Raw genomic sequence first — 26,046 nt, 5'->3', positions numbered from 1 at the left:
TTCATAAAAGGAAGGATTTTATGAGCAACATGAGCATGAGTAACATTGAGCTGAGGAAGAAAAAAAATCTAGATACTATTTTATGAAGTTGTTTATGATTATACTATGCCCATCAAGTTGAAATCCATTACTCTAGAGAAATGGGAATTTTGATGGATGGAAAGAAAATAAAAGGAGAAGGAAGAGGGATGTTGTAGGAAGATGTCTTCCTGTGGGAGTTTGAGTGAAAAAATTTGGACATGTGGAGGTGAGTGGCAATTAAAAAAGGGAGGGGTTTAGAGAGTGCAAACAAGAAGGTAGGAAGATGTTCAAAGCAAGCTTTATCTGCTTTGCAGTTACGCCTAGAGTTTGTAAGGCCCAAACTGTAGTCAACTAAAGACCTCAAGGAGATAGGCCATGCTTTAGGGAAACAAACCCAGATACTCCTATCCTCATAGTATGCCTGGGGGCAGATGAGAAGATGGCTGGTCAGCTTCTTCAGGGTCAGGTTGCAGACCTGCACAGTTCCAACCCTGATACTTCATCTGCTAACCTGCCTCCAAGGGTATCCTTGCAGGATTGAGTTAGCTGTCAGAAAGCAATAGGTGTATGCTGCAGAGTTTAATGAGCCATGGCCATTAAGAGTCCAACATGAGGAGCGGTACTTATGAGCCCTTGGTCTTGGAAAAGTGGGAAATTTCAACACCCACTTTGGAAACAATGGCATTTTCATTAAAGTACATTAAAGTATTTTTTTATATATATAGAAAAATAAAAATTTTCAATTAGAAAGGAACCAATTTTATTTTTCCTTTGTATCATCTAGTTTGAGAAAGGAAATTGAGCACATATTATTTGACAAACATTTTCCTGTGTTCTCTGGAAGAAGATGGACACTATCTCAGTTCCCACAGACAGGGAGGCAGACACAAGCTGTGCAGCTCTCAGCAAAAGGCTAGGATTTGAACCCATATCTGTCCAACTTACAGCCCATGAACTCTCTCCCCTGCACCCCATCATATGGGCATCCGCATTGGCAGGAAAGCCCTTTTTTGCTACTCTTCACTAGAGACTTGTTGTTAACATTCATGAATATCGTGAGGGTAATTTCACAGAACAAATCAAATTGACATGTCAGAACTACTTCGAAGGGCAAATACTCGAGTCCCTCCCCCAAATCTTAGTGAAGTGTCCCTCAGCATTTTACACTGGGTATGACAGCTCTTTCTTTTTGAGACATTAATATCTTACTGTAGTTATGGCTGTGATCCCCCTCCCCCATGCAGCTCTTTCTCTTCTGAACCCTATGGCAGCCTATGGTTGTTTAGATTGAGCTCAGGAATGTTTTTTAAACATTAATTTGGTTTGACATGACTTGGTGTGCAAATTAATTATTCAGGCACATATTGTTCCATGTACATGAAAAGAATGAAATTGTAGTGAATTGCATTCTAACTACCACATGTGAATTGTAATGTTACTAGCAATCAGACTATTAAAGAACAAAAGCTGGCAACATATAGTAACTCTGAATTGGACCAGTCCCACAAAATTAGCATAAATATGTGAAGCAATCAGAATAGTTTTGGACATCCTAGGAAAGTGTCCCTGTTCTTATCTAGCTCTAAAAGAATGTGAAATAAACTATTCGTTTAACCAAGTATAAAAATATGTCTGCTATGCAGTTATAATCATGTGTCATTAATCTGAAAATACTGCAGAAACTCTGACAAATTAAAAACACAAGGATGTGTCTGCAAGGGTTTTTTCAGCCATTAAAAAGCTGCTTCACCTCTCAGGCAAGCTCTTTTATGGCAACTTCTTGCTCAGTGTACTGACATCTTCAAAGGCTCTGACATCTGTCGGCCTTTGAACTACCATTAAAAAATATTATCCCATTTCCATTCTTTTATGCCCATTTTTTTAATTATAGCCCTTCTTTCAAGTTGGGAACATGGTTGGTTTAAATGATGCTGTCCTTTCGTTTTCAGCCACCCAGCTGCGGTTTGAATAAATTGATGTAGAATCAAAGGCGGGACTTTAAAGGAAAAAGGTTTGATGGACTTGGACTCCGAACCAGATGAGGTTTTATGATGAAAAGGGTTTAATCCCAGCACAGGCATTGCTTCTATCAGTTGAGCAGTACAAAGCAATTCATATATATAGGTTCACGCGAAATGATCTATTTTTTTTAACAGCACAGATCTCTTCAGGACTTGCAAATGTGGCATTAGCTAATATTCAGAGAGCTGATTTCCTTTCATCCACCAGAAGCTTATGATTATAGTACAGTTCTCGAATTGGAAATGAGAGCTGCAACACAGATTTAAAGCTGTGCTGTCTGATTTGTATTCAATATACATGTCACTGCGGGACAGGCTAGTCTGGGCCAAGCTGGTTCAATACAAGAAAAAACAGTTTCATCATCTGAGATTCTTAGTCAAAAATATCACCAGCTAATTAAAGCAGCAGTCCATGACTATTAGTGAGGTGTTTGGTTGAATTGGTATTTCTTAAAATTTGACAAAAATTTGAAGATGCATTCCCCTTTTTATTACATATTCTTCTTGCAGTATTAATGTGTTCAAGTTCATTGCAAGGATAATGAAGTGTAATCAATTAACTTAAACCATTTTTTAAAAAGAGAAAACAACATAATTTTAAAACAATTACTTGTTTTACATTAAAATAGTTCCCCTTATATGATTATTGGCCTGGAAAAAAAATAATCTGTGAAAACAGATTTCAACATTGTCTTTACTCCATTTACTATTGAATAAATGTTATCTTGAGGCAAATAGTTAAGTAATGAGTAAGTAGTTTAGAATAAGTATAACCTAGAACATAGATCCAAGTTGATTTTATGTAAAAAATGATTACTTTTGATTATTCTAATAGTAATCCATTAGAAAAATTTCTCAAGATTATGTGCTCCTGCTTTCTATTAGAAATTTGCCATTTCTCAGAATTAAAAATGGCCATTTATTTGTACAGATTTAATAATTCACTGTTTTTTCATCCATCCCAACAGATGTATAATTTACTATTTTTTCGTGTTCTTCAAATGAAACTGTAATTTAATATTCAAACCATACTTAGAACAAATACTGAATATTTATCAATTTAAATTAGCAAAACCTAAACTCTTTGGAAAACTTCTATAGATGACAGAAAGTGGTCTACCTCTTATTCTAGAACATGTTATTATTTTTTTCTCCTCCTTTCAAGAAAACATGGGAAAAAACCACAACCACTTATAATAAATATTATCTTGAGCCAAATAGTTAAGTAACTGAGTAAGTAGTTAAGAATAATTATAAACCTAGAACATAGATCCAGGTAGGATAGGCTTTATAATACGATATAGGATTTGTCATTTTACCTACTCCTTACATATATTTTGCAGATACATACAAGTTTACCAAATTACTTGGGAGGAGTTGGATCCTCTTGGTACCATCACCATTGTGTTTCACTCTGTAATCCTATTTTAGCTTCCTCATTTTTACTACACTGCTTTTCCCCCTGTATCAGGGTTCACTCTCTCCTACCCAATTATGCCTGTGCCTTCCCACTTAGCCCTGGTTTTCCTGCTGCTGCATTCACTTTTCCATCTCTGCTGCTTTGTTCTTCGCCACCTCCTCTACTTTTCAAATATTGGAGTCTGAGTCATTCTTTTTCTTTTTTTTTTCTCTCTCCCTCTTTATGCTTCTGTTAAGTGGTCACCTGCATTCCAGAGGTCTTAAATAACAGCTATATGCTAAAGACTTCAAAGCGCCCATCTCTCTTCTCAGATATGTGGCTGCCTCTTGGCATCTTCTCAGCTTGCTCACACTCCACGTGTCTAGAGATGAGAGCTCCACCTCACCATCTTCCCTAGGTTTGTAGGTGATATTACTAGACAGTTAGTGCTCAAGCCAGAACTTGGTGTTATTCTTGATTTTTCCCTCTCTTAACCCATCAGGGAGTCTTATAGATTTGTACATCCAATAGATCTCCCATCCATTCACTTCCTTGACTTTTGCTCACTGCCCTAGTCCAGGCCTCCGCAGTGGTCTCCTGATCATGCTTTCTCTGCGGTTCCTTTCACAACAGTGTGATGATCTTTTTCAAAACACATATTGAATTAGCAACTGCCCTGCATAAAGCCCTTCCATAGCTTAAAACTTAGAATAAAATCCAGATTTCTTAGCATGGCCTATAATAAATAGCCTGTGTGATCTGGCCCATTGACACCTTCCCACATCTCCTGCTATTCTCTTTAAGAGCACCTTCTTTGTGAACTTTGTGACACTTTTCTCAGCTTGTCATTGCGTATTTATTAATTTTTTTTTACTGTTCTCCAAATAAATTGAAAGAAGGGACCTTATCTGTTCTCACTTTGGTGTATCCTCTACCTAAGAGGTTCCCAATATATACAGTGACCTTAGAAAACCTTTATAAATAGCTCTATTAATAAGTCATCTTCACTGATCAGTGTAAGCCATAGCAAAGCCAAGGTAGGTGCCCTCTAAGGAGTCAGAGTGGCATAGCATTTAGTGAGGTTGCAAGGGAAGTTGATGATGGTTTGCTGTGCTCTTAGAAAAACCACCAACCAGTCATTTTGGTTTTGGGCTTATTCTTCAGTGGGTGGTATTATCAGCATATTTATCATTCCCCTCTCTTTGAGCTCTCACGAAATTTCTAACAGAAAATGTCAGAAACATGTACCTGATAAAGGCACCATTACTGTGATGTCATTATATTTACATGTTTGTGTCTTTAGAGGAAGGACTACATCTTATCTATTTTGTATCCCAAGAACCTATTAAAGAACCTGGCTTAAGAACCAATGTTTAATCAGTAAATGAATGAACACAAATCAATAAATTTATTATATAGAATTTGTTTTAGGTCTGAGCTTTACCTGTTTCTAAATTATATTTTTTTAACCCTCAGATTTCTAAAATATGTAAAACATATTTATAAAATTCTTCAAATAATAATGACTTTAGCAGATTGGCTACTATTTTGGTCATTTGATTAAAATTAAAGAATATTTATCCAACATGTACTGAGGGCCTCCTTAGTTTTAGGCACATTGCTAGCTGCTAAAAATGAAGAAATGAAAGAGACACAATCAGAAGAGGTTAAAAAAGAAAAAGAAACAAATATAAAATAATATGCTAAATGCAGTTATTAGAGACATAATAAGGTGTTCTGAGCCATGGAGAAGGAGACTAAGCCATTCCAAGAAGGGGGAGACAGGTACAAGGGGTAATTCTGTCTTTCAACAGTGTCTGCTTTGTGGGTACTGCTCTTGTGAGTTTTCTCCCAAGTGAAAATAGTGTAATTTCCTCATCTGTGTTCCTTTAATGTGTTTAGCAAATACAAAATTATTTTACCTCTGTATGATTTTTCTCAGAAAGCCCATATCTTCTCCATAAGAGGCCAGAATGTAATCAACATCAAGTTCCCTGCTGAAAGGCACCATAGTCAGCTAGGAAGCGAATTCTGCTACTGATTCCTTGGGGTTAGAACAGTGTTACTACATAGTTGTAATGTTTCTCTCCATAATTTATATTCACAACTTCAAAATGTGCTCCATTATAAAGAATGTCTTTAATTTTGTGGTCTCCTTGTAGTGATTGACATTGATGTTGTTTTACCTGTAGAGAGATTTTAGATGTGTCTCTGGTACATAAACTAAATTCAATATGTAGAAATACTACTCTCATGCTGTTGAAGTGTTGCCACTGTGAGGACAAGTGTAGTAACCATGTTGTAGTATATGCCTGTTCCACAGAGCCTTTACTTGTTCTTTTTATCCATGTCCAATTGGTATGATGTTATAATTAAGGATAGTTATTTGGCAAAGGGAACATAGTCTGAGATCATCTTCAGGAACTTCTTTAGCTCTTTTCCAGGCAATAAATGAACTTCCAAGGGGTAAAATAATAGGATGGTTGTTTGAAGCTATGTCTGATGGCCAAAGGGAAAACATGCATATATGCATGTGTGTGAGTGTGCATGTGTGTGCGCGCGTGCGCACAATTTTTTCTGCTGTGTCTCTGAAGTTAATTTGTGAACTTGGCTGCATCAGTTCTCATAAAAGTGACACAAAGGGGAAATACATCAGCTTCAATAAAGAAAGTAGCCTTGCTCTGTGTTCTAGAGGGCTTTGATTTCCTATTTCTTTTTTTTTTTAACCGTAATCATAAACTTTCTAACTCACATTCGATGAATAAGCACTATTCTTTTATTAGACGACAGTTCTGAGATTGAGCAATCATAAAATCGTATCACTTGAATAAGAAAAGTTAAGACAATTAACTGGTGCTGGGCCCTTCCTGTGTTGTCCCCATACTACAGACAGAGGGTGAAATGACCCTGCTCTCAGAGCCCTTCTTACAAGTTGTCAGTTGCCACTCTCTAGTGTGTCCTGACTCTAAATCAAGGAGGACAGAAAGCAGACAGTGCTGGCCTCTTTGCAAGAGACCACAAGAAAGGTCTTTGACAGTAGATTGTCATCACTTTTTACAGGAAAGAAGTCATGGCCTGCAGCGAGTTGAATTACAGAAGCTGCCTTTGGCACCTTATCTGCCTCCATAAGATGGCCTCACTTTTTCTAATTTAATTTTAATTTTTTTTAGCCTATGTCCAACTTTTTATATTTATATCCTCCCATATAGTTTATGTACACACTAACAAATAATACCATAGAACTGTGATAAAACCTCACAGTCCAAACTCTGGAAGGAACCTTTTTTAACCACTTTTGGTTTAGCTTTTTTTTTTTTTAATTTCTATAATTGAACAGTATGCTGTTATCTCTGAGTTTTGAGTTAATGATTTTAGACATTTATTGGACTCTTCCTATGGAAGTAGGGATTTAACTGTCACATGCTGTCCCTCTCTTCAGCCCTCTCTTCTCTTCCAATATTGTATAATTAAATATTTTTAAACTTCTGTTTATTAGTAATAGTTACTATAAGTAATATGCCTGTCGATCTGAATTTTTTTCCCATTAACTTCAGTCCCTGACTAGAAGGGCTTGACTTTTTCTGTCTAGGTTGAGGATGACGGCATTGTCTTTCCTTGGACCTCCTCTGCTGGCTGCATGGTCACTCCAGCGTTGAGGTTGATAACATTTTCATTCTGTGTTGCACTCACAATGAAATCATAATTGCAAATGAAGTTTGAAAAACAGAAACTGAGGGTGTAGCTCAAGTTCTGTAGTACAGAACTTGCTTAGCATATATGTGTGAGGCCCTGGGTTCCACCCCCAGCACCCCAAGCCCAAAAGTTGAAAAACACTAAACATTATTATGTTTAATCTTTTTAAAATTGTTATGCTGTCATTTCCTTCTGTGGGATTTCAGTGCTGTGCCTGCTGGACCATTCACAGGAGAGAATTCCAGCACAAGGACAAGAAACTCAAGAACTTTATTGTTCCCATTTTGATTTGTATTGAATTTCTAATTATAACTGATATAACTGAATTACATTTTCAGGATTTTTCACTCTTGTGGTCCTACTGTTAAGTGGTGGCATCTCTCATTTCCTTTGATTAGAGCTTATTCTCTTCCCTTACATGTCATCTTGATAAGTTGCTGTCTAAGACTTTTGCATAGCTTTCATCCTAAGGCTTACCTTCACTGCCCTCCTGGTTGGATCAAATGTTTCTTGATTTGTTCCCTCATTTTACTAGAGTACATTTTTAGGTAATGTCCCTAGAAAAAGTGATGGGAGGAAACTTTTGGAATCTTTGATTATTGGGAAAGTATATATTTTGCTCTCACATTTAATAATTCTAGGTTAAAAATAATTTCTGAACTTCTATTTGCATCAGTAATGATGGTCTGAAAGGATCTCTCATTATAGAATCAGTCAAATTAGTAGCTTTAGTGTGTGCATGAGCTCATATGAAGTAAGGCAATACATCAAGGATTATCAGTTCCTATCCCCGATTCCTCCCCCCCCCCCCAAATAAAGCAGAATTGATGAACAATAAAGAAGCTGGAAAGGTCAGATTGCCCCAAGGGTAAATAGATGTCAGTGCCGGTGCAGTAGTCTGAAGATTAGGTCTTCATAAAGTAGTGTCATGGTTTAGATATAATGTGTACCTCAAAAGCTCATGTGTGAGGCAGTGCAAGAATTTTCAGAGGTAAAATAATTAGGTTTTGAAAATCTTAACATAATAGTATATTAACTCACTGATATGGATTAACTGGGCTGTAACTATATGCAGGCAGGGTGTGGCTGGAGGTGATAAGTCACAGAGGGCATGCCTTTGGGGTTTATATTTTGTCCCTGGTGAGTGGATCTCTTGCTTCCTATTGCCATGTCCTGAAATGTTTTCTTCTACCTTGATGTTTTGCCTCACCTTTAGCCCAGAGATATGGAGTCTGCCATCCGTGGACTGAGATCTCTGAAACAGTGAGCCAAACAAACTTTTTCTTCTCTAATTGTTCTTATCAGTCTTTTGGTCACAGCAGAAAAAAAAATGACTAAAATAGAAATTGGTACCAAGAAGTGGGATCATTGCTGTGAGTAACCTGTTCATGTGGTTCACAAGCCCTTTGATCTGGTTTGCAGGGGTAGGAATTTTTGAAAGTTAAGAGATGTGAGCTGGAGAAGCTGTAGAATTTTGTAAGCAGAGTTTAATGAAGGATTCCAGTGGAAGCTCACAAGATCAATATGTTGAGAGACTGTTGCCAGTAAAGACTGGGCTCATGAGATTTCAGAGGATGAACAGTGTGTTGGAAATTGTACTAGTGGCCATTCATGTTATGTATTGGCAACAGAGTTGTATACATTTTGCTCATGTCCTGAGACTTTTTGTATAGCTGAGTTTAAAGGTGATGGACTCATTAATCTGATTGAAGAAATTTCAAGGCATTCAGATGGTGGCATGGATAATTGCTGGTGACTTTTAGCCAAGTTTATGGTGATGTTCTGGAGCAGAAAACAGAGCAGTAAGATTTGAAAAACTTGAAGTTTGGCCAGAAAAGTATAAGTACAACTGGGTCTAAGGAAGGTGTGTTTGTTAAGGGGATTATAGCCACGAAAGAAGTGCTAAGTACTTTTCCCAGAAAAAATAAGAAAGATGGCTTGAGGACATCTCAGGAATTGGCAAGACCACAGCCATCTCGGGCTGGGGGTGGTGGTGGTGGTAAAAAGTCTTTTTATTAGAGATCATAGTGGCACCTTGCTTGCACAGAGGGGTCCATGAAGTTATTTCACCATTTCAGTTGCCCAGGCACTTAGAGGCTGCTGTAGCAATGGTCCCTGGAGGCATGGCTACTCCTTGAGATGGTGGTGGCAGAACTTGACATCAACCAATCCATGGTTCTGCAGGATTTCAGGATGCTCGAGTTAGGGGATCATGGAGGTTTTCACTGAGATTCAAAGGAAGACCTTGGAGACCAGACAAAGTGCAGCAGGGTCCCAGCCCATGTAGGTTTCCCGTGAGATAGTGGGCATGGATTGATAAGGAAGCCCAAGCTGCAGTGGAAACCCACAAAATTAAGATGCCAGTAATGTGTGATGTCAATCAGGGAAAGCAACAGGAATTATGTAGAAACAAGGCAGGAGAGAAGCCATGTGGCCTGCATCCAGGAAGGGTGGAGCTACATAAACCCTCTGGAGAGAATAGCACAATGCCATGTGCCCCAGATGCTAGATGTAGCACTACATAACTTGTTTGCCCAGATGGATTTTGATCTTTCTTTTATCCCATTCTTTCTGTGCCCCTATTTTTCCCCTATGAAATGGGAATGTTTACTTTATGACATTCTAAATTGTATATTTGTAATTTGCTTTTGATTTTTACAGGGGAAAATGAACATCAATGAGTTTGCCTTAAGTCTCAGATGAGATTTTGGATTTGGACTTTTTGGTAATGCTGAAATTGTTAATGCAGTGGGGACTCCTGAAGATGGAATAAATGTATGAGATGGACATGAGCTTTGGGGGGCCAGGAATGATTTAGATATCCGTAGCCCCAAAAAACTCACATGTAAGACAACATAAGAATTTTCAAAGGTGAAATGATTGGGTTATAAGAATCTTAACCAAATCAGTGTATTAATCTACTGGTATGTATTAACTGGTCAGTAAATATAGTCAGGTAGCGTGTGACTGGAAGAGGTAGGTCACAGGGGGTGTTGTGGCGTTAGAGTTTGTATTTTGTTCCTGAGAGTGGATCTCTCTGCTTCCTATTGCCATGTCCTGAGCTGCTTCCCCTCCCTCGCCCTTCTGCCATGTGTTCTGCTTTGCCTTCAGCCCAGAGCTATGGAGTCTGCCATCAATGGACTGAGACCGGTGAAACTGTGCGACAAATAAACTTTTTCTCCTCTAATTATTCTTGTCATGTGTTTTCTTCACAACAGTGGAAAAGTTAACTAAAACAGGAACGCTGAATCTGAGATTATTGTATAAGTCTGGGACCCTATGAGGAGGCAAAAATGGTCTGGATTGATATTGCTCCTGGGCTCCCTATCAGAAGAAAATGAAAATTCTCTTTGGAGGAAGTCTTTTCAATCAAGGACCACAGGTTTCCTACATGTTAAGATAAAAGAAATATGAGCTTATAAAGCAAACCAACATGCGTGAGAGCCAGCAAAAACAACCAACAGATTTTTATTTCTGAGGATTTCATGTATTACAGTTTTCAAATATATAGTATGTGTGAAATGTTTAAATTAATAAAATATAAACCAGAAAAAATGGGAAAGCAACCAGGGACTATCAAAACTTTTCAAGCAGAATATAAGAAACATAATAGAGCTTTTCAAAATGAAAGACATAGTTAAAATAATAATCTCATTGGAAAGATGATGCCAAAAATTAGACATAGAAAAAGACTTAGTGAACCAGAAAATGAATTTTAAGAAATTACCTGGAATCATTGGGTGATTCCAGGCCTATGACCGTAATCCCAGGAGCTTTGGGAGACCGAGACAGGAGGATTGCCAGTTCAAAGCCAACATCAGCAACTTAGCGAAGCCTTAAGCAACTCAGTGAGACTCTTTCTTTAAATAAAATATTTTTTAAAAAGCCTGGGATGTGGCTCAATGGTTAAGTGCCCCTGGGCTCAATCCCTGGTACCAAAACAAACAAATTAAAAAAACAGAAGAGAAAAGAAATTATCTGGAATAAATCATAGAGTTAAAAAGATGGGAAACATGGAAGCTAGGATCTGTTGAATGTGAGGAATAACCTACCACCTAACATTAGTTCCAGAAATACAGGAGAAGGAGAATGTGGTAGGTATACTGTTCAAAGTGCTTATATCAGAGTTTTTGAGAATTTACAGAGGGTAATACTCAGACCCAGGAAGAACACCAAATACTAATGTAGGATAAACGAATAATAAATCCACACCTGAATATATGATAGTGAACAAAGGAAACTTCTGGAAAGCAGTCAGAAAAGTAATCACCTAGGTAATTGGGCAATGATGGAGGGCAGATGAGAATGGAATAAACTCTACAAAGCTAACATAGAGCTGTGTGCTCAACTCTCAAGATTGGTGTGTTGAAAAGCATATTGTAACACTAATTGAGAAGGAGATTTGTTGTTTTTGAATTTTTAAAAAAGGAAGTGGGGAGTTACCATTTATTGACCTTTAGTAAGAAATTTGTATAAAATATTTCAGAAAGAGGGAAATGGTACTAGAGGAAAATTGGAGATACAAGAAGATGTGGTGAGCAAATAAATGAGTGAATACAAAGGTAAATTTACATAAAGTTTATTTATTTAAAATGATTATAATGTCTCATTTATATTTGTAAAACAATAGATGTCCTGAGCACAGTAGCATGCATGTCAAGAAGGGGTTACTTGTAGATAATATTTTTTATTAGAAGGTTCAAAAGGGGGCTATATGTAAGATTTTTATACTTTAAGTTAAACTTCAGTAAAAAGTAAAAATAGTTCAACTCCTGCTTGTGATTTTGAAAAGTTATTAGTATATTGGTAGAAGGTAATTTCCTTAGAGTGGTAAAATATATCAGCCCTAAGCAAGCATCCTTGTTTATGATGATATTTTAGAAGTAGTACCTTTAAAATCATAAAGATGTCCATTATCATAGCTTCTATCTAATATTTTAAAGAAGTCGTCCCTATCACTATAGTAAGAAGAGAATAAATGAAACAGGTGATACAAATGTTGGAAAGCAAGAAACTATCATTATTTATGGATAATATGAATAGTAGGTTGACTGTTCCCAAATCTATTAATAATTAAACAGAATTGTTGGAAATGAGCTCAATTCAATATACAAAAGTCAAGAACATTTTAGCAAAAAATAGACAACATAGCACAAAAACACAAGGTTCCAAGGTATAAATCTAACAAAAATATGTGCGCTTCTGAAATTTCATCACTAGTGTGACTTGGCAAGGTCATTTCCAGCTCTGAAACTTCCTTTGGATCACTTCTTTGATAATATCTCCATCCAGCTTTGTGGTGGTGATGGTTCTTTCCTGGAGCTCCAGTTCACTGAACCTCCTGGGTTAGCTTTTATGACTTTTTTTTCCCTCTCCTCAAATTTTTTTCATTTTGTTCTTTGATTCAGTGTTTTTGTATATGTCCATCCTTTTATGAATCATACTTTAAATTCTAATTAACCTTTTTGTACTTTTTCTATTCACTTTTCAGAGCATCTTGTTTTTATTTATCGATGTAATGAATTTTTCTATTACCAAATTTATGAATTAGAATGATTTATAAGTTCTGTTCCCCGAATTATCTTTTTCCTTTGGGGTTGGTTTTACTATTTAACTTTATATGGATCTCTCATATTTAATTGTGTTAGCTTTTCTCATATATTTTATAATTCTTGCTTTTGATTCATATTTGCAATAGAAGAATCATGTGGTACCACAAGAATCATGGATACCACAAGATTTGTATATTAAAATAACAAAGTGTTATTTTACAGTTCTGAAGGTAAGAAATCTGAAATTAGTCTTATGGAACTAAAATAAAATTGTTGCTAGGGCTAGTTCCTTCTGGAGTTTCCAGAGGACAATGTTCCTTGCCTTTCTCCAGCTTTGGAGACCTCTGAGCATTCCTGCTCTGGCCCCTCCTTGTACTGCCTTTCTTCCTGATGCTTCCATTGTCACACCACCTTCACTCTGACTCTGACTCTCCTGCTCCTGTCTGTAAGGATCCTGGTGATGATGCTGGGCCCACATGCAGAACTCAGGAAGACCTCCTATCTCAGGATTCTGAACTTAATCCCATTTGCAGAGTTCCTTTTACCATGTAAGGTCACATATTCACAGATTCGGGGGATTGTGACATGTGGACATCCTTGGGAAGAGTGCATTATTCATTTTACCACAGTTAGAATAGCAGATAGCTGGTGTTTTGAGCTAATCGTTTATTTTAAATCCCCCTCCTAAGAGTGCATGGAGGCCATGGATCTTCCCTGGGTGTAAACTAAATTTTGTTTTGGTAAAGAACTGTCTGGTTTTTCACCTGAGCTGCCTAGTCTGTAGATTGGATCAGGCCCTGCCTTCTCTGTCCACACATCTTGTGGACTTATCTGATGTTCACCTCTTTCTGTGATTTCCCCATCTTTGTACCTGAGCCCACTGGGAAGGCAGATGGGGATTCCCAGCCCTGTTGAACTCTTCTCCCACTCAGCTCCAGCTTTCACAATCTGTCTCATCCCTCAATATCTGATACCCGCCTGTCTACTTTCTGCCCTTCAGAAAGTTACTGAAAGTCTTCTCAGTTGGTGAATATCTCCCAAATATGCCCATTCCAATTCTTTTTTCTGTGGTTGGCTTTGTTTCACACATTTATAGTTTTATTTTACTCAAGGCTGCTCCTTAGCGGTTTGCTAAATAGGTCAAAGATCACTACAAGCAGACTTCTTTTAATGTTATGTATACTTATGTCTTTTTTCAATGTTATTGAGATGCAAATAAAAAGTCAGTATATATTTACAGTGTGTAACTTGATGTTTTGATATACATAGACATTGTTAAAATAATCACCACATTGTTAATTATTCAAACTAATTTGCACACCCAACATCTTAATTTTCTTCATTTTTTGTAGTGAGTACACATAAGATCTACTCTTAGTAAATTATAAGTATACAATAAAGAATTATAACTTATAGAAACATTGGTGAATGTTAGAGCTCCAGAATTTGACCATTTTTCATAACTTAAACTTTGCAGCTTTTGACAAGCCTCTCCTCATTTTCCTTTCCCCATCCTCAATTCTATTCTCTGCTTCTATGAGTTTGACTATTTTAGATTTCATGTATAAGTGGCATGATACCATTTTATATTTCTGTGCCTGACTTATTTCACTACATGATTGAAATGTTCTCCACATTCACCCATGTTGTCATAAATGTGAGAATTTCCATTTTTTAAGGCTAAATTGTAAGCCACATGTGTGTGAGTGGGGGTTGGGGGCAGTGTTTCTCTATCCATTTATCCATTGATGGACATTCACGTTGTTTCCATGTCTTATCTATTGTGAATAATGCTGAAGTAAGCATTGGAGTGCAGAAATCTCTTTGAGATCCAAATTTCATATACACACACACACACACACACACACACACACACACGCCCAGAAATGGGATTGCTGGATCATGAAATAGCACTATTCTTTAGATTTCTTATTGTGGTTTTAATTTGCATTTGCCTGGTTATTAGTGATGCTGAGATGTTGGATGGCTAGAGCTTTTGACCCCCGCCACACTCACACACATACTTCCCTGGTGGTACTAGGGATTTAATTCTGAGACATGCTGTCCCTGAGTTACGTCCCCAACCTTGTTTTTTTGCTTTGTTTTGAGACAGAGTCTCACCAAATTGCCCAGGCTGGCCTCAAACTTGCAATCAGCTTGCCTCAGCCTCCTATGTCACAGGGATTACAGGCGTGCCACCAACTGACCTATTGACCATTTTTATGTCTTCATTTGAGAAATGTCTATCATATTCTTTTCTATTATTTAATCAGGTTGTTTGGGTGTTTTTGCTTTTGAGTTGTATAAATTCCTTATGTATTTTAGATATAACCCCTAATCAGGTATATTTCTCTTATTCTGTAGACTTTTTTACTCTGCTGATTCTTTCTTTCTTTTTTTTTTTTTAATTTAACTACAAGTAAGTTTTACTTAAATCAGGATTGTCCAACAAAAATAATTTTGTCAGTCATTCATGATCTGATTTCTGGTGTATCACATCAATTAAATTATGGTGCACATAAAAAAGCCAAGAGACATTTCTGTTTGGTAATAAATAAGGCAGTAGCTACTCCTCATTAGTGACTTTTTTGGGGTAACCTGTTAGGTCTGCCCTTTCTCCCTTCTTCTTAATGCCAGCAAAGATTATTTTTGTTCCAGGGATGTACTTTTTGGGATTCTCCAAATACTCCATCAGTGTATCCTGTCCCCAGGTGCTGCCTTTGTTCTTGTTGGCATCAGTATAAGAGAATCCATCAGCCTGACCTGTCTTCCGCCCAAACAGTCCATGGAGATTTGGTCCAGTCTTGTGCTTGCCTTCCTTTTCCACCGTGTGGCACTGGGCACACTTCTGAACAAAAATCTTATTGCCTTTCTCAACATCACCCATTTTAATTCAGCTAGCAGGGTAGGATGTGTCGCGTAGATGCCCTTTTTCTCCAGGACTCTCCTGCCCGGCTCTTACGACAGGCCTCAGATGTTCGACTTGGAGGCAGGGGCTGACCCTGATTTCATTTCTTTGCATGTGGATATCCAGTTGGTCCAGCACCATTTGTTAAAGAGTCTTATATTTCCTCCATTGACTGGTCATGACATCTTTTTTGAAAAATTAATTGACTATACATATATGGGTTTATTACTCTCAATTCTATATTAATTGACTAAACATAGATGGGCATTACTCTCAAGTCTATTTTGTTGGTCTATACCTAGAGTTAAGCCACTACCAACTATTTTGATTATTAGCTTTATGATAAGTTTGTTGCTGATTATTTCTTATAAAAACATTCCATTTTCAGTTTGATACAGTACTACTTGTCCAGTTTTGCTGTAGTTGCCTATGCTTTGGGGGTCATATAATAAGGTCGTGATTTGAATAATAATTTATATCTATGTCTTCAATTTTACCTTTTGAAATCAATTTATATATAAAGCATACAAAACATATTCATGGTTATAGATATAACTTAAATTTTACCAACCTTAACAAAAGTATGGATAACAGAAGAAAAATCTAGATAATAGAAGTTATGAGAATGAATAGGCAAGGTGAAGATTGGGAAGCACCAAAATACTCTTGTATGAAGTGAGCAATGAAGTCATGGATTTATAACTTCTGGAAAAATAAAAGTCTCGTTATTTTATTAAAATTTATAAAAGTAACCAATAAAGGAATTAAAAATGGTGATGCAACTGTACTTTGAAAATGGTGAAGGAGAGAGAACATGTGGTATCAGTAAGCCAAATATTTATCTTTCATACCAGGAAATCAGTAGGTAACAAATAAATGAAAATTTCTGAACAATGGAATGGTACTATGGTAACTATAAGGAAAGTTAAAAGCAGACAACTGAAAGAGTTAAATGAGAGTACTTCTGGAGAATGGATTTGAGATGTGAAATCATGCACGGTATTGTTTTCATTAAGAGCTCTTCCATGTTGTAGTTTGGTTATTTGCAGTTTTTAAATTTTTAATTTGTTCTAATTAGTTATACATGACAGTAGAATGCATTTTGACACATTGTACACAAATGGAGCACAACTTCTTCTTCTGGCTGAAGATGGTGCAGAGTCACTCAGTAATGTAATCATACACGTCTATAGGGTGATAATGTCCCCCTCGTTCCACCATCCTTCCCTTCCCTCACTCCTCTCTGCACAATCAAAAGTTCCTTCATTCTCCCCACCCCATTATGGATTAGTATCTGCTTATCAGAGAAAACATTCAGCCTTTTTCTTGGGGGGGAGGGTAGGCTTATTTCACTTAGCATGATATTCTCCAGCTCTATCCATTTATTTGAAAGTGCCATAATTTCATTCTTCTTTAAGGCTGAGTAATTGTGCATATGTACCACATTTTCTTTAACCATTCATCTGTTGAAGGACATCTAGGTTGGTTCCGTAATTTAGCTATTGTGATTGAATTGCTATATACATTGATGTGGCTGTGTCGCTGTAGTATGCTGATTTTAAGTCCTTTGGATATAAACTCAGGGGTGGGATGACTGGGTCAAATGGTGGTTGCATTCTAAGTTTTCTGAGGAATCTCCATACTGCTTTCCAGAGTGGTTGCACCAATTTGCGGTCCCATCAGCAGTGTATGAGTGTACCTTTTTCCACACATCCTTGCCAACAATTATTGTTGCTTGTATTTTTGATGATTGCCATTCTGACCAGAGTGAGATGAAACCTTAGAGTAGTTTTGATTTATGTTTCTCTAAATGCTAGAGATGATGAACATTTTTCATATGTTTGTTGATCAGTTGTAGTTCTTCTTCTGTGAAGTGTCTGTTCAGTTCCTTTGCTCATTTATTGCTTGGGTTATTTGTTTTTATGGTGTTAATTTTTTTGAATTCTTTATATATCTTGGAGATTAGTGCTGTATGGGAGGTGTGTGTGGTAATGATTTTCTCCCATTCTGTGGGCTCTCTCTTCACATTATTGTTTCCTTTGTTAAAAAGATGCTTTTTAGTTTGAATCCATCCGTTTATTGATTCTTGATTTTACTTCTTGTGCTTTAGGAGTCTGGTTAAATAAGTCAGTTCCTAAGCTGACTTGGTGGAGATTTGGTCCTACTTTTTCTTCTGTTAGGTGCAGGGTCTCTGTTCTAGTGGCTACGTCTTTGAGTTGATTTTTGTGCAGGGTGATAGATAGAGGTTTAATTTCATTTTGCTACATATGGATTTCCAGTTTTCCCAGCATCATTTGTTGAATAGACTATCTTATCCAATGTATGTTTTTGGCATCTTTGTCTAGTATGAGATAATTGTATTTATGTGAATTTGTCTCTGATCTTCTTCTTTTCTGTACCATTGGTCTACTTTGTCTATTTTGGGGCCAATAACATACCGTTTTTGTTACTGTGGCTCTATGGTATAGTTTAAGTTCTGATATTTTGATACCTCCTGCTTATTTTGGTGCCAATACCATACCATTTTTCTTACTATGGCTCTGTGGTATAGTTTAAGGTCTGATATTGTGATACCTCCTGCTTCACACTTCTTGCTAAGGATTGCTTTGGCTATTCTGGGTCTCTTATTTTTCCAAATGAATTTCATGATTGCTTTTTGTATTTCTATGAAGACTGTCATTGGAATTTAAATAGGATTTTTAAATTAAAAAATGCTTCAGAGAACAAAGTTTCATAAAGACAATTTCATCAATACAATGGCTGAATTTTTATTTTCCCATTTTTATCTATTCTAAAGAGGTTCTTAGAATTAAATTTACAAATGTTTTGCACAAATTGCTGACTGGTTAATTCATAGTGAACTTTCCCAGAAAAATTTGGAAGTACTTGGAAAACATTTCTGACTTGTATTTGATATTTTAGAATGTTGCTGCTTGCATTCCGTAAAACATCTTTTGTCATCATTTACTATATTTTTTATGAACACACATTAATTGTATAAATTAATGGGTTTCATGGTGACATTTTCTTGCATGAATATATTGTGCCTTGATCATATCCACCCTTCTTTCTACCCTGTCTTGCCTTTGCCTCTCTCCTTACTCCTTGTCCCACCCAGGTCCTTTTCCCATTTCCTAATAATCCCTCTTCCAATTCCAGGGCATTTTTTGTTTGTTGTTAGTTTCTATAAAAGAAAAAAAATGCAGTAGTTGTCTTTCTTCTTTCTGTGTCTAGCTTATTTTGCTTAACACAATATCCTCCTGTTCCATCCATTTCGGGCAGAATTCATGGTTTCATTCTTCTTTATGGATGAATAAAACAACATTAGGTATATATACCATTTTTTAATCCAGTCATCTGTTGATAGGCATCTAGGCTGATTCTATATTCTATATATCTTAGCTATAGAATGTATATAATTATATATATTATATATAATATATAAATATAATATATAATATTATATATAATAAACATGGGTATGCAGCTATATCTTTTGTATGCTGATTTTATTTCCTTTGGATATATATCCAGGAGTATATCTATTTTTATCCAGAAGTAGTTCTATTTTTGTTTTCTTAAGGAACCCCCATACTGTTTTCTATAGTGACTAACTAATTTACATTTCTACCAATAGTGTATAAGGATTTCTTGTTCTTCACATCCTTATAAGCATTTGTTATTATTCTTATTTTTTTATAATAGCCCTTCTGACTGAGGTGAGATGTAATCTCAATGTATTTTTTATTTACATTTCCCTTATGGCTAAAGATATTGAATATTTTTTCATATGTTTATTGGCCATTTGTATTTCTACTTTTGATAAGTCTCTGTTCAGATCATTTGCCCATTTTTCAATCAGATTCCTTGTTTTTTATATATTCTGGGTATTAATTATCTGGCAGGTGAATGGCTAGGGAAGATTTTCCTCCCATTTTGTTGTTTTTCTCTTCACTCTGTTGATTGTTTCCTTTTCCATGCAGACACTTTTTAATTTCATACAATCCCATTTGTTGATTCTTTTTTTTGTTTCCTGGAAATTATTGCCTGTGCCAGGATCTTGAAATCTTTCCCTTATGTTTTCTTCTAGTTGTTTCTAAGTTTCAGATCTTATGTCAAGGTCCTTGACCCATCTTGAGTTGGTTTTTGTACAGGGGGAGAGATAGGGATCTAGTTTTAATTTACTTCATGTGAATATCCAATTTTCCCAGCATATTTGTTGAAAAGGCTGACTTTTCTCCAGTGTATATTTTTGTCACCTTTGTGAAGAATCTGTTGGCTGTAGACATGTGGGTTTATTTCTAGGTCCTCTGTTCTACTCCAGTGGTCTCCATGTCTGTTCTTATATCAATATCATACTATTTCTATTATTATGATTCTGTAGTGTGTTTTGAAATCAGGTACTACTATGTTCTTACAAGAATGATCAGTATTCCTATCATTGGTGTAACAAACATACATTTTTGAGTTAGATAAGTATTGTTTAGAGTAATTATAGGGAAGAACTTGGCATAGGGCTACCCCATCTATGCTCAACAGTGGTGGTCATACATGCTTTAACAAAGACTAACTTTTTATGTGTGCTGCCAAGATAAAATATAGTCCACAGATATGATTTTAACCAAATAGACAGTACTTAGATAAAATCCCCATCTACATCAATATTGAGTTGAAAATAGAAAGTTTAGGTAGAAGAAAGATTAAGAATACCCTAAGAAATATAAGGTGTATGGAAAACTGAAATATTAATGGAAATCAATAGAAGATGGATTAAGTCAAAACTTTTTAATAAATCTTGAACATCCTCTTGAAATGTAATTTCAAATGCAATAAAATTTGAGAAAAGCCAAATTACAGACTAATAAACTGGCATTATTTCAAGGAAATAATTTGCCAGTCCAAAAGAAATAATTTCATCTGGAAGAATCCAACTTGTGCTTTTCCACTAATGTTGTCTTAGGTTTCTTTAGGGATTCTCTAGTATTAACATGTTAGATGAACCAGTTTTATATATCTAGCCAGCAACGTTTTGTAAAATAAAATAAAACAAATTGTGGTCATTAAAGATTTTATTGAAAAACCAAAAAAAGCACCCCAGTTTCTTGTGCCTAAACTTCTGCAAAACGTCTCTGAGCTCTGGACCAAGAGGCTTCAGATAACTGAAACAGACCTGTCAAGTGGAACAGCTGAGTGAAGTCAGGTTTGTGTGAAAACATACATTAACTCCAATTTTTTGAACACTCATTTGATCATTTTCAACAAAAATGATAACTTACATATTTATTGTAAGGATTTCAAATGTCTTTATAGCTGCTTGTAAAATTTTGGAGCGTGTATAATATATGTACACAAATACTTTCACATATAATGGTTTTCTAAAATGTTAATTTGAAAAACAAAGAATTATTTAAGTGCCATGATTTGCATTATATGTACTGGTTTAACAGCATCTACTTTATTTTATATATGACATATAAAAGTTATAATCATATCAAACTGGGAAAAAATTTTTTCCTATGATGTGAAATTAGTATATTGTATATACCCAACTACAAGGCATGTCTAACTGAACAGAGAAACAAAAAATAAATTCATTTTCCTTTTTTTTTTGGCTAATTAAAGTAATATGTACTTTCTAATTTCTTTGGTTACGTTCTTAGTTATGTTTCTGTCTCCTTACTGGCTACTTCTTGACTTTGGAACTGCATAGAAGAAAGGTTAGGTCATAAATATAGTTCTATATCCATGGCAACATACATTTTTATTTCAACACTTTGCAGGTATTTTCATTTATAGCACTTACTTAGACTTACTTGGGGATAAAAGGAGATATATAGCTCAGTAAATCGCCTGAGTATAAATCCAATAATCTCAGGATTTCTAGTGGGCAGTAGAGGGAGGAGTCTAGAACCTGGATAGACATGAATATGGACCATTAATGATTACAGAGTCGGATGATAGATCAGAAATTCAGTTTAATGAATTCATATCAAGAAGTCAGGGAAAAACTTCAAAAAGTCCAGGTATTTAAAATAAGAAATAAAAAGATGTAATTAGAGAAAATATAAAATCTACCTCCCCCAAATGATCTGGGGAGCACCTAGTAACCATAATTTAGGAAGACATATAAGATCAGCCAGATTATGAAGCAAATAAGTGTCAGATTGAGGGTAACAAAAGGCTTTAGTCAGGCCAGTGAGCCTGATAAGACCATAATCAAAGATCATGGCCATGTGCCCATTTTGGAGGCAAGATCTGTTTCAGCCTGGTGTGTTCATAGCAGGGAATCCAGTTATCCCATGAGTGGATGGGAGATTGCACTGCGTGCCTCAGGTTAAATGGGAGAGAAAAGGATTAAAGGAGTTTTCTGTTAGGTGAACAAAATGGCAGTAATCTCATATACAGTGAGGTGACTGAGGTCTGTACCTGGATAAGTACAAACTGCATCTGGTCGCCTACCAATAGTTGTAACAGGCCTAGCGAACTTGTTATTCATGCTACTGGAATAAAGATGGTGACAGGTAGGGATGTGGACAGGGATCTTTAATTACAGAATGGATTTAGAAGAGCTCTTCCCTGAATTGTATAGAACATTTTTATTGACACGAATGCCAGTCGTAAAATAGATTTGCTATTAGTATTTAGTGAAAAAAAAAATGAATTCACAGAATTAAAAGTATTACATTAATTAATTTTAAGTATTACATTTTTAATTTTTTTGTTGTGCATCTCTAAATTTAGTTACAGCATTTTTCTGTTGATTTTGAAAATCTCTTTGTGTATCTATGATCTAGATAGATAGCCTTTGTTCTTTGGTTTATTTTAAATACTGTTATAATTAGGATTAGTGTGTCTGTAGCTGTTTTAATATCTGAGATACATAACTTTACTTAAATTTTATAACTGTCTACTTTGCCATATGCAATGCAATATTGGAAAGATTTTAAAATATCTACTAAGATTAATCTTTAAAAATGGTAGCTGAAATCCTCCTATAAATTAACTTAAGGCCTTGATTTTTTTACTATATTATTGTTCTGATGTCTGTATATATTAATCTAATATCTGTATGCCAGTTTTTATTATTGAACTGTGTATACTTTTTGAAGATGCATTTCAGTATTTTTAAGAACAACTTGTAATGTTAACTCTTATTAAAGCTTAGCTAAAAAGACAAATAACAAAAAAGTTCTTATAATTAAAGTAATTTTAGAATGGAAAAGCTAAAAACTTAAAATTATATATTTTATATTTATAACCAGAAGCAAGTAATATTACCATGAATTCACATTTTTTTCTGGTTATTTGCTTTGGCTTTGTCTAATTTATTTCTTTTTATGTTAGGTGAATTGATTTTAGGAACAGAGAAACAAAATCAGCAAATAACAAGATCATGTGTAAAAATGCAAATTATTTTAATAAATCAAGTTATTATTGTCTGGTGGAGGCTGCTGTGTCAATGTAAAAGTTATCCAATATGCTTTTACAAGTGGGCTGAATTAAGAGTGAGGTAATCCCACTGAGGATAAACCCTATTATAATGCAAGGAATTCTTACATATGAGACAGTTGGGGGAGGTCCCCCTGGTGAGTAAAGTTGGTTTCCAAGGTCAATCGCCTGGAGGGGATATTGTCCTGCTGTACTGGAGACATTCACCACCAATGCCTTAATAGCTTTACAGTAGCTTCCCTTCAGTCTGGATACTTAAGCTTCTTTCAAATTTCCTAGAATTAGGTCTACCAATAATTACATTATTTTACTATTAACAAAATGACTAGAATTTGAACTAGATCTCCTCACATAATCTGGTACTCAAAAAAAAGGGCTGGGGTATAATTATTCATTTTTTGTATTACTCCTTCAGGTGAGATTGACATGTTTTCTCTTGCACACTTAAATTACACATGTGATTCTGAGCTTTATGTGGTACTGACTTAAAACATCATCCATCTCAGTTTCTGCATTATTTAAAGAATTTAATTGTACAAAGTGCACATGATGCCCCAAAATGTATGTAATGGGAGAGAAATGCCATTGGCTGTGATAGAGCAGCCATTGAGTCAACTTTAGTTTCATGCGGGTCAGGAGATCCCTTTCATTGGATCCCTTTTTAAAAGTCAGTTATTTGTGTCATCAATGTCCTAGATGGTGTCCTAGATTTAAGCATTCAAAACTTCTAAACGCATTGCCTGAGAAATATCATATGTTGTTAGCATGATAATTAGTGTTTTCTGAATGGCATTAGCGCATTGTGGGCAGTGTGACCTTGTGTAGACATAGTGCTTAGATAGGGTACTAGATAGTAGTGCTTAGATAGTACCCTTCCTACTGAACTGGCAGAAAAGCTCAGTCAAAACTCTGCTTTCCTGAAATGGGGAATGTAGTAAATGAAGAGATGAAAACCTACTTTCCAATTACTTGAATGTCATTCTTTATAGAAGAGGGTTTCTAGTGAAGAAGAATCCAGCCTGGATTTTATTCTTCTTCGAAGGCCAAATAGGTTACCTGTCACTCCTAGAAGGCTCTGTCAAAAATACAACTTTAAGTGTCTTTAGATGTTGCAAAAAACACCTTCCCTATAGATATATAGTCCTTCTGTTCATTAGCCCTGATGTTGCACCTGAGTTAGGGATGGTAAGTCTATATTGGCTTTTGTAGTATGTGTGCATTGCACTTTCAAGGTAAGATTATTAAAAGTACCATTTGGGAGGTAGTTTTGTGTTAGTGTCATCATTTTCAAGTGGAATATTTCTACTCATAATTCTTTTTGAGTCTGGAAATATTTAACAGCATATGTTTTGTGCTTCTATCAGTTATTTACGTAGTTCATTTATAAAACAAATGCTTCCTCATGGTCATTGTAAGTGTGGTAGACCTTTCAATTGTGAATTTCCAAAATAGACCAATATGTTGTGAACCTCCTTTCATTTCTTTTAATTTTAAATTAACCTAAAAGCACATTGTCACATGTTTTTTAATCGTTATCCTTAAGATCTATTTTCAACTAGATGATTTGGGTGGATCTTTTAAAATAAAATGAGAAATTTCAACATCAGTTTTGAAGTCTTTAGAAGTATTATCATTACTCACAAAAAAACAAACACAGCCACTGTTTGCCAGTTCATGTGACGCAGAACGTGCTCTCCTCCTTTTGAAGTGTTTTTTTTTCCTCCAGATAGGCACGTGAATTAATGAGGACTTTTCTGTATTTCCACTCTATTGCTTATTTGTTATTGTTGTTATCTCTATCTAGAATATTTTGTTCCTTTACAGCTATAAAAACATTTTTCCTTTCTTTTTAAAATTTTGTTATTCTAAGTAATTATACATGACAGTAGAATGCACTTTGACACATCATAGTAAATGGTGTATAACTTCTCATTTTTCTGGTTGTACATGATGTAGAATCACACCATTCGTGTAATCATAGAAGCATATAGGGTAATAATGTCCTATTCGTTCTATTATTCTTCCTATCCCTATACCTCCTCCCCTCCCTTCACTTCCTCTGTCCATTCCAAAGTCCCTCTATTCTTCCCTAGCTTGCCCCTCCCACTTATTGTGAATTAGCATCTGAATATCAGAGAAAACATTTAGCCTTTGTTTTGGGAGGTTTGGCTTATTTCACTTAGCCTGATATTCTCCAGCTCCATCCATTTACCTACAAATGCCAAAATTTCATTCTTCTCTAAGGCTGAGTAATATCCCATTGTGTATATATGCCACATTTTCTTTATCCATTCATCACCTAAGTTAGCTCCATAGTTTAGCTATTGTGAGTTGAGCTGCCATAAAGGTTGATGTGGCTGTGTCACTGTAGTATGCTGATTTTAAGTCCTTTAGGTATAAACTGAGGTGGGGGATCGCTTAGTCAAATGATGGTTCCATTCCAAGTTTTCTGAGCAATCTCCATACTGCTTTCCATAGTGGTTGCTCCAATTGCAGTCTCACCAGCAATGTATGAATGTACCTTTTCCCCCACATTCTCACCAACATTTGCTGGTACTTGTATTCTTGATAATTGCCATCTGACTGGAGTAAGATGAAATCTTAGAGTAATTCTGATTTGCGTTTTTCTTAATTGCTAAAAATTTTGAACATCTTTTTACATGTTTGTTGATTGATTGTATTTCTTCTTCTTTGAAGTATCTGTTCAGTTCCTTTGCCCTTATATGATTGGTTATTTGGGTGTTTTGTTGGTTTTTGTTGTTGTTGTTGTTTGAGTTCTTTATATATAGCCTGGAGATTAGTGCTCTGAGGTGCATGTGGTACAGATTTTCTCCCACTCTGTAGGCTCTCTTTTCACGTATTGATTGTTTCCTTTGCTGAGAAGCTTTTTAGTTTGAATCCATCCCATTTATTGATTCTTGATTTTACTTCTTGTGCTTTAGGAGTCTGGTTAAGGAAGTCAATTCCTAAGCTGATATGGTGAAGATTTGGGTCTACTTTTTC

The 26,046-nt window shown here is 35.7% G+C and overlaps 1 protein-coding gene and 1 pseudogene across 3 annotated transcripts in view; one reads left to right on the top strand and one right to left on the bottom strand.

Annotated features, from left to right (window-relative positions):
• Cep112 (centrosomal protein 112) overlaps window positions 1–26,046 on the top strand; it is a 472,932-nt gene that overhangs the window by 248,060 nt on the left and 198,826 nt on the right. The window lies entirely within an intron of this gene.
• On the bottom strand, window positions 15,253–15,573 carry LOC143409815 (cytochrome c, somatic pseudogene; annotated as a pseudogene).

This window comes from Callospermophilus lateralis, chromosome 11 (assembly GCF_048772815.1).
Source record: "Callospermophilus lateralis isolate mCalLat2 chromosome 11, mCalLat2.hap1, whole genome shotgun sequence".
In the NCBI taxonomy this organism is placed as follows: domain Eukaryota; kingdom Metazoa; phylum Chordata; class Mammalia; order Rodentia; family Sciuridae; genus Callospermophilus; species Callospermophilus lateralis.
This window is presented reverse-complemented; position numbering and strand designations above follow the sequence as displayed.